Here is a 17605-nt window from a genome sequence, read left to right as displayed (position 1 = left end):
TGTCTGGCCTCTCCGGGCCATTTCCTAGCTTGGGCATCTTTTGGGGATGAAGGCTTCCAGACCCCCTCATCTAGACCAAATTGGTCTCTTCTAAAGTAGCTTCCCAAGTGCTAGGATGCTTGCTGGCACCTAGCATACCCGGCGTGCTGCTGCCATGTGTCTCCTGGACTCCCTCTCATCTAGAAACTGAAAAGTGGCTTCTCTTAGACTGGAAGTGCGGTCTGACTATTAGATGTGGTGGAGTCCTCGCTTATGTCAGTCACTAGTGCAAGTCTCTTGCTGTCTCTGAAATAGAGCAAAATGTCGAGGAACAAGCACTGGCGGATGGGCTGTCTTGCTCCCAGCACAGGCGGAGGGAATGTCCCGTTGACTTTGGTTCTTGTGAGGCATCTTCACAGCTGGTTCTTTCTGGCTGATAAATTACCTCCACCACGTTTTGTTACTCACTTCAATGGATAAACCTTTTTTCCTGACCCATCTGCCTGCTCTACAGGATCTGTGAATGGTGTCTGTATCCCAGAAGACGAGAGTGCTAATGGTGGCACAAGGTGTCCTGTTGGTCCATCTCCCCTGTAGCAGAGGGGTGTGGTTTTTTAAACATGGTGCATTTTTCCCCATCAAAAGAATATTTCTGGGCTACAGACAAGATTTCTGTGGAGCAGAAATATCCATTTCCATCTTCACCTCTTTTTCCTAAGGGTTTCTGGGAGTTTCAGCTGCACGCCTTCTGGCAAAGTCAGCGGCAGCAAGGCAGCCAGAGCCTCGTGTGGGTTTTTGCAGGTTGAGAACATGTTGCACACACAGAGTGTACAGCACAGTAAACCTGATATTAGCTCACAACTAATTATCTGTATAAAAATTCCCCTGCTCGCCGGTTTGCCGTTAGAGACTCACTGGTAAGATTTATGACTGGCTAAAATGAAGCACCATTTCCTTTTTCTCAACATTACTGTGCGTGGCCTCTCTGGCTTTTCTTGTTAAACAGACCTGAGTTCACCCAAGAGGGAACACATTTTTGAAGCTCTTTCCCATCACCATTCTGCCTTTCTCTTTTTGTATTTTTAACAACCACTGAAGGTTACCCACAAAACAATTTCGGGTCTTTTGACTTTCCCCTGGAGAAAGGGGTGGAGACAGAGAAGCTAAGAGGCAGGTCTTTCATGGGAGATGCAGCACTTGCCCACTTTCAGCCCTATCAGTTTTCACAGGCTTAGGGTAGGTGTGTACCTCCATCAACATGGATGTACACATCTACCTCTTCATAGTTTGGTGAGCAACTGTTGCATCCAGAATTTATACGACCTAAAGGATATTTTCCTCACTTCATGCTGTAACGTGGGGGACCAGCTGTACAGCTGGAGCAAGACTGTTTCTCCTGCCCTTATGTTGCACACGTATGTCCTCATTCCACGGGCTGATGAAAACAAGACCACTGACTGAACTTTCTGAACTTCCAAATGTGCAACTGACTTCATCCTAAATCACCTTAAAATTAGTTTGTGTAACATTGTAAGACAGTTGGGGTTTTTTTCTGAGTACAGAGGAAAAAAAAGGGAGCAATGTTGAGCTGCTGCCATCTCTTCCCAGTTGCAGTTAGACGTAGTTATTTTTGTATTAGAGCTTGGAGGAAAACCGGTAGAGATGCCAGATAAACCTTCCCAAAACAAACATTTGTGTTAATACTTAAATATTGTTCATCTTTTGCAGCATTTACTTATCTCTTTCCCACATGCTGAACCTTATGGGCAGTTTTTGTGGTTGACTGTGGCCTGTTCTTTCATTCTGGATGTTAACTGGTTTCTCAATTTGCAGTTTTTAAAAGAATTTAGCAGTAAAAGTCTAACTGTGATAATCATTCAACACGGGAACATCTTTTTTGCATGGCAAGTGTGTGTTTTTGTGGGTCATGTGTGTTGTGTCAGGAGTCCTGGAGCATTAACCCAGTGAGCGGTGTCATTTCATGATGACCTGGGAAGCATCCTTGTCCAAGAGAACCAGCGCTGGCTAGTCAGGTATCATCTTCCAACATGCCAGACTAAGGGACAGCAGTTTCATCCTCATCACTGCACCATCTCATTTTCTCCTGTTTGCATGTGTGTTAACCATAATTTCCAGCCCTTAAGGGGAAATAAGGTAGGTATCTGAATTTTCATCAGATCTGACACAAAATATTAGTCTGCGGCTTTTGCTGTTGGCTTTACTGCATAGGACATAAATATTCAATTCGTGTCATAAGGTTACTGGGGAGGGTTTTTTTCTCACAGAATGTGTTAACTTTCCTTTCACACCTAGCCATTCTTTCATGAGTCATAACCCCAAGATAAAATATTTTCGGTGGTGGCTTTAAGTCAAGTATATTCCAATGAGAAAATCATTCAGGATTTACATAAAAAGATTCATAAGTTCCTGTGGCAATACTCTTGAACTACAGCCTTATGCCTCTCCTAGTCCTGCCTGGTTGGTGTGTCACAGACCTAACTGCAACCAGAGGACAAAGAGGGGTGGAAAATTCTCCCTGTGCACATTCCCCAGCTACTCTGAAGGTTTTCTGTTTAAGCCTGATTGGTTTTGTTAAGTGTAGCTGGTAAAAATCCAGTTTGCAGACTCCAGAGCACTCCCCTGGCCAGCACAGGGCAGCAGCAGCTGCCTTCCCCTGCAGCCAGCCAGCCAGCCATGGTTGTCTTTATGGTTCTCCTGGTGACTTCAGTCATAGTTTCTAGCCAGAGTGGTTCCTCACATAGTTTTGCCATTTTCCCACATCTGTGGGAACAGCTCAATCTCATCTCCTCTGACTGTTGACACAGCTCACCCAGATAGGGATGCACTGCAGAGCTGGTTATCGCAGCCCTGGGATGGGTGAGTACCTCCCTGTTTCTGGTCCACACCTCCTTGGTTGTGTTGGTTTTCTGCATCCCACCTCTGGGCACTGGGGAAGAAGCTGCTGTGTCCTTCTGACTCCTGTTTTGGCTGCCCCTGGTTAAACAGTGAGTGTGGGAAGAAGCAGGAGTGATGGATGAGCATGTTCTTTCCCTTCGGAAGAACTACGCAGGTTATTATGAGGAAATTAAATGCACTGAGGGTGAAGCAGACCATGTGTCTTTTGTGACATAGGTATCCATATCATCTTGGGTTTAATTTACAGATTTCAGGGATAGATCATGCACTACATGTCAGGAACACTGCAAATGCCTTCCCAGCCTCAGGCGACCCTTCAAGCTACAAATGTTCCTATGAAGCTATTTCAACCAGAAAGAAATTACACACAAAACGTAAACAAAACACATTTGCTAATCTCTGATGGTATTGCATGTGACAAAGAGGGATCCTTGACTTCACTGGGATCAATTTCTGCACGTATTTGTGTAAGTAGCATCATTGCACTCCACCAAGTGAGGCACTGCTTCAGAAAACACCATCTCTGTTTGCACACCTGTGCTCACCTCTCCTGGCTCGCAGGTGCACAGAGTTCCTTAAATATTTTTTCTCCTGTCCACATCTGAGAGAAGTTCACCAGCTTGTCACCTTGTGTGGCTCCTTTTACTTAGCCTTCATTTTACCCACCCATGCTGAACATCAGGGTAAACCACCCACTATGTATTTGTCGCACTTGTGTATTTGTTGTTCACCTCCCTCAGGGCCCACCCAGCATCTCCAGTTTTCTTGAGCACAACTACACGATTTTCAGTCTGAAACATCTTTCATGATAACTGGAGTAATACCCAGGTACATTCATCATGCCCTTCTCAATTCACCTTTCTTGTTTTGTTCGTTGCAAACAGAAGAACTTGCCAATTTTCCTCCTCTTAAGCATTAAAGTTCTATTAAAAACAAAACCTCTCCTTTGAATGCTCTCTCTGTACAACAGAAATCCAAACTGGAAGGTGTTTTATTGAAGCAAATGGTTTTTCAACTTCATGCATTCTTCTGCCAGTTAGGGTGTCTGGTGTGTCTTCCTTTACACTTGCGTTCCTCAGTGCTAATTTCAGCTGCCAGGCGGTACTGGAAGCCATCAGAAAGGGGGAGAAAAAAGTTGACCTGGTTCAAAAATGTACAAGAGGTTGTGAAACAATATAAGTTTTAAAAAAATCAAACAGATTTGCAAAGTGCAGTTTGAAGTATTGTTATTTTTCTAGATTTCTTTGCAATCTGTTAAGGGGGATGCTTTTTTTAGAATAAATATAAGGTTTTCTTGCAACCTCCAAGACTCCAGGAGCTGGGTCTTCAAGCTGGTGTAGGACAGTGATTTTATGGCCTCCCATGACCCTGTAACTGATGTCCTGCGTGTGCAGGTCTGTGCTGAGAGCTGAGACCTTGATGTGAGCAAGCCTTGGAGCAGAGAGTGCATTTCCCCTGCCTAAGATCCAGCTCTTCCCGATGCTGTAAACCTGGCTGATCAGCATGTTAAACTGCTGAAATTTCTCTTCAGTAGGTGCACTGCTGGCTCTTCATATGAACTCAATTTTTATGTATTCCTGTAAGTTTGCAGCTGTAGTAACAGTTTTGCCTTTAATAATTTGCCTGTTTTAGGGAAAGTCATTTGTCAAATGGAAAGCATGAAGAAGCCCTTGGGCTGAGCGTGGACAGGGGTTAGGTTTCATTCTACCCTAAGCTGACCCCTGGGCAGAGAGATTCCTGCTTTAGTCTTTCAGATCATGTGTAAAACCTGATGCTGGCTGGATCATCCCGCATAGGGCAAGAATATCTGGGGGACATGGGGAGAGGTATGGAGTGAGACATTTGCAGAAGGGAATGAAATGTTTGGGATGCAGCCTCATGCTTTCTACAGCAGTGAACATCAATCAGACCTTCTCAGAAAAGCTTCAGTGGTGCTGAAAATCTTCTTTTCCCTCCCCCGCCCCTTTTTTTTTTTCTTATTTCTCTATTCGCAACTTCTGTTTCTTCTCTTTTTCTTCTGATACATTGTGGCAAGTGCAATTTTTGCTCAGGAAACTGACTTATCCTTGAAAACACAGAGCCTTGCCTGGTTTTAGTCCTTTGGCCATTGAGTAAGCAACAGTTATTTTTGTTCTCCCAGTGATTTATGACTGAACAGATTTAGAGTGTATATTTTCAGGTTTATGGGCAATTTAGATAATGTGTATTTGGGACCCTAAATATTTGGTACTCTTACAGTCTGTCAATTAATGTTATGCCCAATTGGAGAAAACTGTATAAACTGAAGAGACACAAGCATTGTGTTCCTAGCATAGCCTCATGATTCTTTTCAAGTACCAAATTAGGTAATCCTTAAAGGTAGCAAGAGTTTGAGCTTCTGTTGGTAAACCATCTAGGAGGGTGCCATCCAGAGGGAATAACCTACTTTTCTTAAGTGAACCAGTTCTCTGCAAAACTTGGAGTAAAATGCAGTAGGATCAGTGCTCAGAAAATATTGAACTTTTTTTACCAGCACAGCATACTTAGAAAAATAACCACCAAATCTCTCTTCTTTTCACTGCATTTTATTATTCTTTTCATTTTTTACAGAGTCATAAACAGTCATTGGTCACAAATAGACATAGCAGACATCTCTTGGGAAACCAGATCTTTTTACTGAAGAGTTAATTTTGCAAGTTTGTAAAAAATAAGAGGCGTTTTTAAAAAATCTAAACTTCAAGGGTTTATTTTCCTCTTTCTCACCTCCCCCTTTATCTAGCTTTAGTGTGTGGTAATTCTGCAGACACAGCCTTTGCAGTGATCCTATGAAGATAGATACATGCCACTGCTTGTACTGTTGCTGTCCCCTTCTGTTCAAAAGAAAACCATCTTCCTTTCCACTCCCAGTTGCCAACTTTACTCAAGTAAATAGTAGTTAAGCATTCCAACGTTTTTTTCCAGGAACACAGTAAAGTGTTGGGTGCTGGCAACCTGAAAACCTCGACTTGAGAACCTCTGTAGCTTGAAGCTAATTACTTCTCTTTCCACAAGTATTTTCTCCTCATCCACTTCAGAGTGTAACCACTTCCTTGGTAGATGGGGGAAGCCTTTTCCGGAGTCTGGGATTGGGCCTGTGTGCACTGTGGGATCTGGGCTGTGTGGCGATGCTGGGATTTGGGTGCTGGGGGTTTCATCTCACCTCCTCCAGCCCCCTGGCCCCAGCCCTGCTCTCACCAGCTGTCCCCATCCTGGAGTGCCTCCCCTCCAGGGACTGAGCCCCTTGCACAGACGTGACAGCGCAAAGAATTTCCTGTGGGCAGCTGAACATTTTGTTGTCTCTCCAGTTTTCTTTTGACATGGACTGGCGTGACAGGTAGCTTTGCTTTAGGGTGGCTGCAGGATTATGGCACACACCACGTCAACCAGGGATACCAAACTACGCTGACGGTGGTTCTTCTCTGAAGCTCCCCAGAGAAAAGGAGAAACAAAGGAACAAATTTTGTGTTCCTAACTTTAATTCCTTGATAAAATCAGTGCAAAGCTTTGACAAAATCCAGTATTAATTATTATTTAAATCTCACTAGATAAATTTGCTGGTTTTGTTGGAACTCCTTTCTGGTGTGGTGTGCAGTTTCATAGAATCACAGGGTGGTTTAGGTTGAGCTTTAAAGCTAATCTGGTTCCAACCCATCTGCTGTGGGCAGGGACAGCTGTCACTAGACCAGGTTGCTCAAAGGGCCATCCAACCTTGACCTAGAACACTTCCAGGGATGGAGCATCCACAGTTTCTCTGTGCAACCTGCTCCAGTGCCTCACCACCATCACAGTAAAGAATTCCTTAGTATGTATGCATAAGGATGCACCTATCTGTGGTATGATCTGGTAAAATAATCACAGAAGTGTTAGTTTATCTGCTCAACAGTTCTTCTCAGAGGCCTCATACTATACAAATGCAAGGAAAGCATGGTCTTTGTTGGAAGGTATCTACAGCTTAAAGCTTGGAGGAAGTGTGAAATGGGCATAAAGTAATTGTCATGTTTGGCATAAAGACCATCTATATTTAATAAAAAAGACACCCCAATTTTTTTTTAGAATTCAAAGGAATAAACAAAGAGCTGTTTGTGAAGATTCAGTGCTTCATTTTTTTTTTAACTCTTGCCTTTATTTTGTTTTAGGTTGCTACAACTGAGTTGCCTGAGCACTGCCCTACAGAATTTTGGAGGGTCACTTCTTAATGGATTGCTGCAGCCTCTTAATTTCTCCATTGATCCTGTTCCCTGCATCGTGAGAACATTTTAGCCAGCACAGAACCTAGAAAAGTTACATGTAAGTTATTATTCCAATTCCTTTCTATTTAAAGAAAAAACGAAAGGAAAAAAAGAAGAAAAAAGATCTTGGGGAGGCAAGGTGGAGGCAGTAAATATCACACTTTAGAAAAACACTGTAAAAGCTGTAATTCAACTGCAAACATTAGGTGGTGAATAAATTGTTATTGAAGTAGTTACTTGCTTTTTTAACCTAAATAGTGATTGTCATTTTGACGGCTTTCCTAAGTGTTCTGCTACTACAGTAAACCATAGCGAGAAGTACTTAAAATAGCTCTGTTCGCCCCACTGCTCCAACTGCGCTTTGTTTTCCTCGGCACCTGGCTACGTGCGTGTACGCTTACCTTGGTGTGCTCTGCCAAAGCTGCACGTGCTCCGTGTGAGCTTGGAGGCCATCACCTGCCCAACAAGACTGCAGGCACCCTTCTATTTCTCACATGATGAAATCCACATCCTTCTCCTTTCGGGTTCCTGGACTATTTCCCTTGCAGGAGCCCTGGTGCTGCTTTGTCCTTCAGCCTGCTGCCCCAAAAGGCTCTGTAAGCATCAGCAGGATCTTCACGGCTACCTCCAGCTCCTTCCAGGTGGAATTAAGTGCTCCGCCTGACTGTGGGAGGGTAAAGAAAGCTGTGCACTCATCTACTAGGGGCAGATTGAGGGGACCCCTTCCTGTCTCCTCAACCTGGGTAGTAGTTCCCAGCGCTTGTAGTGCTTTGATTTTTCTCCCAAGAGGGGGAGCAGCTTATGGTGCTGTGCATGTATTTCATCCCTAATCTCGTGATGGCTGAGTCTTCCTGTGAAACATTCCGTAGCACAGCCTGACATAGAATCAGCGGGGAGAAGCTTGTTTAACCCTTTGCAGTTTGTCAGCAGTTCTAACCCTAATTCTGTGTTCTGAGATAGGAGAAGCTTCTGGACCATTGTAAGGATGGCATGGATGTGATGGCCCGTGCTCTACAGAGGACGGGACACCCCAGAGATGACGCGTTTGGGGAAAGGCTAGAGCACAACCTAATTTCATTAATTTTTAAAACAAAACCAAATATTTTTGTGGTTTAGAGGTTTTTATCTTTGAGATGGTGGTATAGAGCAGCTTGGCAAAAGGAGATAATACAAAATTGTGGTTCAGAGTGTGGCACTGTGCATGTTACTGCCTGTATTTGTTCACTGCAGTGACAAATGCATATGGTGCAGTTTAATCAGAACAGGTCAGTGAAGCAGCACTCCTTACTGGTCAGTTTTTCTTGAATGCTTACTAACACCATTTTTAATCTTAGAAACTGATCTGTAATACTACTTCTAAAAAAGTATGAGTGTTTTGGAACCAAAGCTTTTACATTAGAAATATACCTTTTTTTGAAGTACTTTATTTGCTTGTGTGACACTAGAAGATTTATTTAAAGCAAGAGAAGTCTATTGCAAATGGAGGACAGTGTTCTTTAATGCATATGGAAATTCAGTTTTTAAAGAGAGGAAATTTTTTTTTCTGGTGTGATGAGTATCAGAAAAAACAATGGTGAAGCCGTATGCAGTGGAGACAGTCTGGGTAGTAACAGAATTCACTGTCAAAGAGGCCTTACAGGGTGTGAGTTTGATTTCATTTTCCAAAAAAAAAGGGAGAGTGTTGCCATTTCCTTTAGGGTTTGGCATTATCTGGTGCAGTTATTAATCAAATCCCCTTTAGCAGGAATCGTCTGACTACAGGAAAATTTTGGATCTGGCTTGAAATTTGTTTTTAGTGCTTGTCTTAAGGGAAGAAGACTTGATATGAGTTGTAACAGCTAGGCAGGCAGAAAAAGCTTGTTTTTCATTAGTCCTACTTAGCACTACTCCCATGAGGTTTGGAAGGCTTATTCACAATTTTTTGCAGGGTTTTCTCATGATGTTTAAAAAGCTCATCATTAGGCATCTTGCAAATTCACTATTAAAAACACTTCCAGAGGAACTAACTTCAAAAATATCATCCTTGTTGAGGGACTTGAAAAAGCAGACAGAAATGGGAGAAAAAGCCTCTCTCATTCCAAGAAGTGAATAGGAAGTTTTGTCTTGTTTCTTGTTGTGCTACGTATGATCACGTCTCCTTTTCAAGGAACAAAATCAAGTCTGAGGACCAAATGAACTTGAAAACCAGTGTGAGGATATAGGAGCCATCATCAAATATGTGCTTTTCCATTTTTTTCTTTCTTCTTTCTCTTTTAACTGTGGTTATGTGCTTGAGCTATGCATCATTTTTAAAACATGGTGTGTACTCTAGCTCCTAGAAAACCCATGCACCACCTCACAGGCTGTTGGCTGGGGTTGCACCCGCTGTGTGTGCAGATCCACGCCGGCACAGGTAGACATGAGGGCAAGCTGCTCGTTGCCTATTTGATTTCTCAGTGTTTCCCACTGTCTGGCTATTTTTGATGACAGACTGCTTGTAACAATTACCTTGTTATAGCAATTTCCATAGAAAGAAGCAGACTTTCACTTGTTAATTAGCCCTGCTGGAAAAAGCAGTTGCACAGGGTTGACCCAGCTGCAACAACTGCGTTCTTGTTGCTTTTCCCAGGGTACAGTGGGATAAGCAATATGCCTTCCCCCCCGTGCATTTATTATTTCATTTTTATAATACTACTTGGATGCTGATTGATAAAATTTCCATAAAAATACTGATATGTGAGTTCAGAGCAGAAAGTCCCTTGCTCATTCTGATGAAGCATATTGCAAAACACTGTTATGGTGCATGTGCCAGGATAGTAAAAAAAAAACCCCATTTCTCTAGGTTCTCAGGGAATTAATCCTGGCTAGGTTAGACTGAGTGTACTGTAGTGTGGGAATACAGCAGCTGGGGAGAAGCTATGCTCTCTGCTGAGAGGCTCTCTCCGTTTGTTATCCCAAACAATCATGAATGACAGAGAATGTACAGAGCTGTGCCTTGGAGCAGCTCCTGGGGCAGGGCTGCTGGCATCCTAGAGGAGGCAGGTGACTATTCCTAGCAGTGTCCATACTCTGCTCACATTTCCTGCTTTGTTTTAGCCCTGTGTGTTTTCCTCTAAAAGCAGCAAAAATAACATCCCAATTAATGTCTTTCTGCATCTCATAAAAAGACCAGATTTGTACTGCTTATCAAATGCCTATAAGTGCTTTATACAGGATGAAAAAATAAGTCAACTCAAAAGTCAGAAACTTCTGTACAAAAATTTCATATTTGCTAGGTATGAGTTCTTCGGAGTATTAAAAAAAATTTTAGAAAGATTTCTTGAAATCTGTCCTATGGCCACCTCTAGGCAGATGTAAATAATGTAAAATTTTAAATATGCAGATATTGATGGTTAAATGTCTGTCACCTGCCTACCACCACAGCCTGGGAAAAATGTATCTTTTTTAAAATCTGCACTTAAAGGTCAGATAACTTGACAGAATTCAGAAGGAAATCAGATTTCTGAAGGCAAAATTGTATCACTTTGGACATTGACTTATCAAACACTCCTAACTATCAGTACCAAACCCTCTTCCCAAGTGCCAGGACCAATGAGGACATTGGCAGGTTTATCTTACTGGATGAGAGATGTGGCCATGTCTGCATTTCATGATTTCTCTGGTACATTTTTCTGTTGGAGTGCTGTTCTCAACAGGGGCAAAGACACTTTGTTACCTACTTTATGGTACTGGCGTATCAGGACTCTGTACCTCATGCCACCAGAGGGTGTGGAGTGTCTTCCACCTTGGGGACCTTTACAGCCTCCCATGGCATCCTTTCCACTGACCACTGCCAGCAGCACTGTGTCAGTCCCTCAATGTGATCAGGGGCTTCTCAGCATCATCAGTGCCTCTGTACCTCAACCAGGCTGAGTGGCCGGGGACAGCTTTTGATACAAGTACATCTGATGACTAAATATAATTTTATTTATATGTGCAGATGTGTGTATATATATATAAATGAAACTTAAATATTTATAAAACTTATATATATATGCATGTGTATGTTTTCTAAAATAAAATATGTATCTGGACAAATGTATGGTCTGAAAAGCGCTGGTGTGGCTTCAGGCAGGGCACATGTGTGTGGGTGGTGAGCCAGTGTCCTTTCCTGGAGGTTTCTGACCAAGACCCCGGTGTTGGAGGCATCCCCACCCAGGCACACGCGATGACCACAGGCTGTGTGGCCAGGAAGAGCACTCTGCTCATGTTTAGCTGGTAACAGCAGCGAAGGACAGCGGTGTTTGTTGCAGTGTAGCGTGCCACATGAACTCGAATTACTGTGACACCTCTCGGCCTGTTGCCATTGGCCGAAGGTTTGTTTGTTCGTCACCCCAGCGGTGCCACGGGCTGCGTGGACGCGCGGCGTCATTGATCTGTTTACTCGGCGTTTCCCATGTGGCCGCCGTGTTGTGGCGAGAACTTTTATTTTTCGCCGTGGCAGGTGACAGCGCGGGTGTGTGTGTGTGTGTCAGCCCCAGGGACTGAGTCACAGCCCTCCCTCTGCCCGGGGCCAGTGGCGCTTCCCCTTTCCCGGTGGGGTGAGATGCCAGCCTGTCTCCACAGGACATCTTACCAGCCTGCACATTGCTTTATTTTTTTTTTTCCACAGAAAAGCCTGAGAGATGGTGACAGCAAGACTAACTTTCTCTGTAACCAGTGAAAAGTAAAATCCATCTCACCACATCAGTTTTGTTTTCACTGCTGGCTCAACCTCTCCTCTCCCTCTGGCAGAGCTCTGCACAGTCATTCAGTGCCCGGCTTGGGGGTGGTGTGGTTGTTAGCTCAGCGGTGTATGACCCATTTATTTTCATAATACTTAGATACCCGTGTTTCTGCGGCGTTCAGCACACAGGTCCTGCGACCTAAATCCTTGGCAGGAAAGCACACACCTGATTTCAGCAGCGTGCGTGGAGAGCAGCCGGCTCTGCCTTTGCCTTGTCAGGAGCTGCAGGAAGGTGACGCGCTTTTGGGTCTAGCGGGCAATTGATAAGCAAGGGCAGGTAAAGGTACATTTTTCTGGAGCCAGCACTTGGTCTTCGATCATTTAGTTAAATATTGATTGCTAGCTGGTAGGACATGTTTCCTGTTATGATTTACAAAGAGTTGAGACGTAAAAGCGTTGTATTGGATCGTTTTCTTGCTATAATAACCTGCACATTCAGTGACAGCAAGATGATTAATGGCATGAGATTGTTCACTCTCATCATCTCCAGACCTGGCATCACCCTCCTGTTGGGTCTGGTCTTGAGACGGACCTTTTTTCCTTTATTTCTTTTTTACTCAGTCAGTTGAATTAGTTTTCTGCGGGTTTTCAAATGATAATTAGGTTCACGCTTGTGTTACTTTCTGTAAATTGAAAGAATCAGGCATAGGACATACAGGAGAGCAAACTGGCATCATAGTAGACCTGAGAGTTTTAGGTATAAAATTAAAGAGTAATTTGCAAAGTGACTTGAAATAAAGTGGATTTAAACACAATGAAATCATCCTTGACAGCAATTTGTTTGAAGTTCTTCTACTGTTATGAGTGTAAAGGGATTTTTTTTTTAATTGCCAGTTTCTGGGTAGAGTATTCAGCATAATTTCTCACAGGTAAGTGAAGCATTAACTCCTTGTACCTCAGTAGTTTGGGCAGCAGGGGAAGAAACTGAGAGTTAGGGGGAAGCACCTTCTCTACTTCATAATTTGAAAATCAGTCAGTGGTCAGCTAACTTAGAGAAGGACTTTACCAGGCATGCTGGTACTGGGAAAAATGTATGAAAATCCAACAGAGTCCTGGACAGTAGATACGCACAGCATGTGAAAATTGTCTTCAAAGTTTAACAGAATATAATGGCCCACTAGATATAAACTGGAAAAAAAGTTAACAGCAACTAGCTAGTTTACATCCCTTGTTAAGATGAGCCATGAGTTTTGGGGCTTTTGCATTTATATACTTTTGCTGTAGGTGTTGGAAGTGTGGGTGGCCACGAAAAAGCAGTGGTTACAATAAGATTTTCCATTTATTGCCCTTTGTGTACAACTAAAAATAAGATTCAAATGCTTCAGCATTTGTAGAGCAAGCATAATATTTCTCTTAGCTCTGATGACTGGCTTGCCTGCAGCTTCGGCTCTGTCTGGTGGGTGAGTCCTAGGTTTTAATGCTTGTAAATGGGTCTGTGTTGAAAGGAGAGTCAGAGCTTACTTGTGGTGTGGTCTGGCTGTGTTAATTCATCAACTTCTTACTGGAAAAAAAAAAAAAGAAAAAGTAGTTAGGCATAGTACATAAGTAAAAGGTGGTGATGAAAGAATTTTGGAAGCAGAATTATTCTGCTGTCTGGAAAAAGCAGCTTTGGAGAGGACGGGAAGATCTTTAAAGTTAAAACTTTCAAAACTTCACTGGTGTACCTTGCGTTGTTGATCTGGAATTTCATCTTCTGGCAGAGAAAAAGTGAAGGAGAAAAAAAAATGGAAATCTATACAAATCTGCTGAGCTTGAGAAACAAATTCTCAGGGTTAACTTTTGGCAGATAAAATCCTTTTGGTTTGCTTTTTAGGGTGACTATTGAAATACACTGTCTGATACTTTTCCAGGTAGTTGCACTGGTTAGGAATCCACTAAACCAGTTGCAGTATCTTGAACTACTAAATGTATTCTGACCACATTAATTGATATGTCAGCTCGTGGCCAAGAGAAATATTAAAGAGAGATGTCAGTATATGCAGGGAAATTTGTAGCTTCATGGTGTCAGCTTTGGTGCTGTCCCAGCTTCACTCATTAGTAGCTGTGGCATTTCCAGAGAATGAGTGTGCCTGTGCATGTCAGGCTTCTTGGTCTGATGTCATTCTTGTGATGGATGAGAGGAGAGAGCATCTATCCAAGAGCTGCAGGACCAGAGGTAGAGGCTGAAAACTTGCTTTCTGCTGTGTGGCAGCTTAAGCATCACTGCTTTCTTGTCACTTCATGACCTTCCCAGCTTTGCCAGGCTTGGCAGAGTAGCAGAGGTGTTGGTCTTGAAAATCGGGCTTTGTAAGACAATACGTTTTCACTCTGACTAACACCACGTGGTGAGGAGGATGTGCGGTACTGGGGGCACTTAGAAGCACACGCGCTTGTTCCATGGACTAGTCACGCTGTCAATGGTGAGTCTTTCATTAGGCAATATGAAATCCCTTTAAATTAGCTTGGTGTAGTCCTCCCTCTCTTCCTAGGAGGGCTCATGCCTGTCATTGCTGCCTTACTTTTGCCTTTTTGCTGAAATGTGCCTTTCTGCTCTTACATCTGTGCCTGCTTGTTGGACCAGCTCTTGCCTTGATACAAAGTACAAATGGCAAGAGAGCTGATGCGGTAATCGAGGCTTCAAATATTTCAGATGGGAACGGGCAAAACTTCAGCAATTATTAGTTTCCCCCACAGTGGTTGCTGCAGGGAATTACATTACCTCTGTTATAATCACCTGCATGCCTCAGTCCTGTAGGTGCCCAGATGCTGACAAGGAGCGTAATCATTTGCTGTAATATTTTTCTGTGGAATTTTCCCTTTTTCAGTACAGTTGTAGAGGTGGTTTTTTTCTCCCCACCCAGCCTTCTTTTCTACTGCTGTGCCAGCTGCAAGTGAGTTCAAACCTGATGGCTTTGAAGATAATGACAGGAGAGAGTGCAACACGTGTGTCATGTGGCAGCAGCACTCCTGCGCTGATCACTGCTGCTGCTCTTTCCAGCGGGATGAGACGTGCTGGACTCTTCCAGGGGTATCGCCACACGGGCTATTTTTAGCGATGGCACATCGGGCGCATTGTGCAACTATCAGTACCCCTGCTGTGCTCTTCATTTTTTTCCCTTGTATGGTGATGAGGTTTGTAAGGTGTTTGACTTTCTCTTGAAGACGTAGAAGGATCTCTTTTGATTTTTTTTAACTACTTGTAGAGCTGCTCTGGGGAATCTGTGAAGTTGTGTTTCCTGTACACAGTTAGAAGGGAACAGTCCTACATGTGGCCACTAAATTAGGATTAGTGTAAGTGACACAAACAATGTGGTTGAGATTTTCAGCTGAAGACCTCTAGCAACCTTTTGGGTTGCAGAGCAGAACTGCTACCTTGGGAAACCCCAAGCTTGTTTTTGTTGGGTTTTTTTTTAACTTTACCACAGAAAACAAGCTGTACTCGGGCCTTTTTACAGTTGTCATAGACTCTTTCTGTGGCTCTCAGCTTCTGGGGTCCTTTGAACAGCCACCTCATGCTGTACAGGAGGTCCTGTGAGGCGGGGACAGCAGCAGATGCTTTGGGATGTGGTGCAGTCTCACAGTGCGAGCAGAGCTGGACACAGCAGTAGACTGGGGGCTTCGGCCCATCACTGCTGGAGGAGCAAGGCTGGCTAGTCACAGGCTCCTTATTGCATTGCTCGAATAATGTGAAAACATTAGCAATGGAGATTTGCTGTAATGGTGTATTTTAAGTGCGTCTCTGCTCTGCCAGCTTCACTTTTAATGCACTCGGTTAAGGAATGCTTTGGAGGTTGCTGCTAATGGATGAATCTCCCAGAAAATTGGAATTTTGAAATAAGATTGACACTTTGGAGTGAGAAATATAAATCTAATGAGAGTATTTCAGCAGAGGTTTGTAATTAGGAATGAATGGAGGGAATTTGTACACGCAGTCTGCAGAAGGGCACAATGGAAGGTGAAATTGCACCCTCTGTGCTGAATGAGGGATGAAAGCCAATGTATCAGTGTCATGGCATGACAGTGTAGAGTATAAATGATACTGTCACTGAGTGCTGCAGAAGGTATCAAGGGAATTCCACTCCAGTAAATTACATTACTTAGACAGACCTGAAGGCATTGTGTCTGAATGATTGGAGGGAAAAAAGGTTGTCAGCACAAAGCAGAAGATATTATAGAACAACTGGCTGCAGGCTTGGAAACCAGTGTTTTTCTGATGTTTACCATGCAAAGCTTTTCTGATGCTATTTTAATTTATTTTTGGTTGAATTAGAAATGTATTGATGAAGCGAAAGTATTTTTGAGATGGTGTTTGGAGTGGATACCAACCTGCAGCAAAAGGTGTTAGCATGCACAGCTCCCATTTTTCCATTAGGAATTGGGACTCCTTCAGACTTGAGGAAAATCTAATCATGTTCCAAGCTCAAACTGTTTTTTAATGCATTGCTTCATTTCACTGAGGACTTCCTTTTTGGCCTGGATTTTCCTTACAGGGTAATTCTAGCATAAATTTGTAGGGAGACAGGGGTTGTTACTGTTCTCACTAGCAGTGAGGGGCTGGACTGTGGTGAGCAGCAGCAGATCACGGGACACAAACTTTAAGGTCTCGTTTAGAGGCGTGGTGAGGTCCATGATGCGGGCAGGTAGGAGCATGATGTCATCCTGACAAGACAGCAAAAATCCAGAGATTTACCCTTTCAACATGCATGCACTAATGCATCGCAGTGTGTTCCTCACACTGTTCTGCTTTTTGCCCACCAAACCCCACTGCTAATGCCAGTCCCAGCCACAGTGATGGTGTTGAGTGAAATAGTTATTTCCCACCATTTTATTCTCTGTAACAACCTACTACATCCACCCGCACAGGGACAGTACCTTAGAGATGGGGTTTAACTGCTTCTCTGTCTCTGACCTCACACACAGACAACACCTACAAGCTCCTGTAATTTCCTAGTTTGCTCATGGGTGAGACAGCCCAGCTCCCACAGTCCTCCCAAACTGCTGCTTGATGATAAAACATCTGTTCCCCGAAGATGCTGCATTTCATCCTGTGGTACATAATAAGCTCTGCTTGTTTTGGGGCTTTTTGTAAAACGGTAGCAGTCTTTGTCCTTCTTAAAACATATTTTCCCACTTGTCTACTGATAAAAAACATCACTGAGAGTACATGCTATAAGTAATGATAAGGGAGCAGGCTTCATTCCTCCTCTCCAAAACTTGATTTTTGGCAAAGCCCACACAAGGCAGGAGGATGGACATGGAACGCAGTTTTAGCAGTCCATGAAACAGGCTTCTTCATGTGGAAATGGTGGTTCAAGTTGTGGGAGCATTAACCAGGAAATATGGCCAAACTGAAGGGTGCTGACTCTAGGAAGGTAGCAGTTCAAATGCTCCCATGAAAAGGATTCAGCCCCTAGAGCCTGTAGCTGGAAACCAAAGCATCAAACCCACAGACCATGTGGAAAAGCAGTCAGGCATCTGTGGAAAAGAAGATGCCCTGTGTGGGATGGGATTCAATAGTAGAGCAATTTAGCAGTGGGTCCTGATCATAGCCAAATGTGAGTGGGAGGAAGCAAAGTGCAATTTCCGTCTATACCTCCTGCATTAGAACTGGGTCGGAGTGGTCCAGGGTGTAGGACTGTGTCTGTCTGTCTGTCTGGATTAAAAGGGGAATTCAGACATTAGAGATATAAAATTTGTCCTCAGACCGTCACTGTCATGGGAAACTACTATGCCTGCTTAA

The 17605-nt window shown here is 43.4% G+C and overlaps 1 protein-coding gene across 6 annotated transcripts in view; it reads left to right on the top strand.

The window, feature by feature from the left end:
• The window catches only part of BACH2 (BTB domain and CNC homolog 2), a 188173-nt gene that overhangs the window by 97431 nt on the left and 73137 nt on the right, over positions 1–17605 (top strand). For all 6 annotated transcript variants that reach the window (XM_048296920.1, XM_048296923.1, XM_048296917.1 and 3 more), the window contains one exon: positions 7050–7200. The gene's annotated coding sequence lies outside the window, so the exon portion shown is untranslated. The remainder of the gene's footprint in view (positions 1–7049; positions 7201–17605) is intronic.

Source organism: Corvus hawaiiensis, chromosome 3 (genome assembly GCF_020740725.1).
Source record: "Corvus hawaiiensis isolate bCorHaw1 chromosome 3, bCorHaw1.pri.cur, whole genome shotgun sequence".
Taxonomy (NCBI): Eukaryota; Metazoa; Chordata; class Aves; order Passeriformes; family Corvidae; genus Corvus; species Corvus hawaiiensis.
The sequence above is the reverse complement of the archived record's forward strand: the minus strand, read 5'-3'. Positions and strand labels throughout refer to the sequence as shown.